Below are 2,496 nucleotides of genomic sequence, written 5' to 3' on the forward strand. Positions count from 1 at the left end.
TGTTGTTTGGCGGGTCCGGGCTGGGGATTCGAACCCGCCACCTTAGGTGTATGTGGCTGGTGCCTTAGCCGGTTGAGCCACAGGCGCCGAGCCCCAAGCCTAGAGTTTTAAAAGTACTTTCACGTAAAGCCTCCCTCTTGCCTTTAAGTGTTAACACAAATTGTAATTATTAAATAATTATATGTTAGATTATTTAACTGCATAACCACTGGTGAAATTTATGCAAAAGAAGTGCTGTTTTGGAACACCAGAAAGGCATCTCAGCATACAAGGGTGGTATAATAGAAATGGTAGGTCTGGGACCACTGCAACAGTCTAAAGCAGCAGTTCTCAACTTGTGGGCCACAACCCACAGGAACTGTATTAAAGGACCACGGCATTAGGAAGGTTGAGAACCACTGGGCTGGAGTGAACAGTATGTTTAGCTGTTTTTGTGTCCCATTTCTGAGATAATCCATTCAGAAAGAGTAAGGCAGGGTTAAGAGCAAAATTCCTAAAATGTACATGGATCTCCCATTTAACAGATCTCAGTTTGATAATGTCATATCCCTGTCGCAAATTCCTTTAAAAATTGCTCTTTCCAGACCATGTCATGTTTAGAATCTTGAAAAAGGTTGTGGAGCATTTACACAGTGGTCCTTGAATTAATTCTCCATGACATTCCTTATCTACCTTACTCCTTTCTGCTGTTGTCAGAATCAAATTCTGTACTTAATCTCCCCTTGTTTTTCAGATGACAAAATCTCTCTGTTAGGTTTCAGAAAGCTGGGATTACAAAATGTTCTTATGGTTTTAAGTCCTTTGTAGTGATTGGGGAACTCAGGAAAAGACTGGATGAGAATTAGGAGGTGCAGGGGGCACAGTCAGAGAACAGGATTCTTTTCAAAAATCTGCCTTTGGACCTAAATGTTCATCACTTAAGAGGATTCCAAGAATTTTAAAATAAAAATGAAAAGAATAAATGCAGGGTTAAAACTGAACTATACATTTAAGACTGTATATCTCCCTGTATATAAGTTATAACTCAATAAAAAGACAAATCAAACAAACAGGACAGATAAAAAATAATATCCTGACAAGTAAAACAGTCTTAGAGATATGAATTGTGATTTTCTTCTTTTTTTTTTTTTCTGAGACAGAATCTCACTATGTTGCCCTCGGTAGAGTGCTGTGGCATCACAGCTCACAGCAACCTCAAACTTTTGGGCTCAAGCGATTCTCTTGTCTCAGCCTCCCAAGCAGCTGGGACTATAGGTGCCCACTACAGGGTGCCTGGCTATTTTTTAATTATAGTTGTCATTGTTGTTTAGCTGATCTGGGCCAGATTCAAACCCACCAGCCCTGGTGTGTGTGGCTGGCGCCATAACCACTGTGCTACAGGCACTGAGCCTGAATTGTAATTTTCAAGATAGTGGTGACAACTTACTTGGTTACAAGGGCAAAGGAGAGAAAAAGGATAGATGAAGGAAATTTGTTCCCTATAGATGACAGATTGGTCAGAAGTTATCATCTTTTAAGAACAGCACGTCTGAAAAAATATTAGAATGTATTGTCACCATAATTTCTTATTCAGAATATTCCCCCCTTTCTTTCCCTAATCCAGAGGGGTTCCCAACTTCTCTGAGATCTCAGCTGGATGTAAGAAGTAATCATCCCCTGTGCTTTGCCCCTTTAATTCTGTTAAATTAAACACCCCATTACTCTAGCAGGGTAGATGCACAGGTTAAGTAGACAACACACCAGAGGTCACCCATTACATCTATGCAGTTTCCATTAGATGAAACACAACCCACATTCAGATGACCTAACGACACTCCAGCCACAGTGGCCTCCTTTATTATCTGTCCCCCCAGCTAGACTGTACATTCCATGAAAGCAGTCTGCTTATTCACTACTAGATGGGCGGTGCCTGTGGCTCAAAGGGGTAGGGCGCTAGCCCTATATGCTGGAGGTGGCAGGTTCAAACCCAGCCCTGGCCAAACAAACAAACAAAAAGTATGTAATTATTCACTCCTGGATATCTGGCACCTAACAGAGTGACTGATACATAGCATAGTAGGAGCTCACCCAGTATTGTATGAATGAATAACACATTTAAAAAAGCAAAATATTATAGCTTTTATAGAAATTACTCCCCTATGCTTATACTCAGAGGAGAGAGGAAAGGGTGAAATTAAAAGAAGATTATATGTGGGTTGTTTATCTCCTTCAGACAGGTCATTTTTTGTTTGTTTTTTGAGACAGAGTCTCACTATGTCGCCTTTGGTAGAGTGCATGGCGTCACAGCTCACAGCAACCTTAAACTCCTGGGCTTAAGCAATTCTCTTGCCTCAGCCTCGCAAGTAGCTGGGACTACAGACACCTACCACAACGCCCGACTATTTTTTGTTGTTGCAATTGTCATTGTTGTTTAGCAGGCCTGGGCTGGGTTCAAATCGCCAGCCTCATTGTATGTGGCCAATGCCATAACCATTGTGCTACACGTACTGAGCCATT

Source organism: Otolemur garnettii, unplaced genomic scaffold (assembly GCF_000181295.1).
Source record: "Otolemur garnettii isolate 467f Iridium unplaced genomic scaffold, OtoGar3 scaffold00038, whole genome shotgun sequence".
In the NCBI taxonomy this organism is placed as follows: Eukaryota; Metazoa; Chordata; class Mammalia; order Primates; family Galagidae; genus Otolemur; species Otolemur garnettii.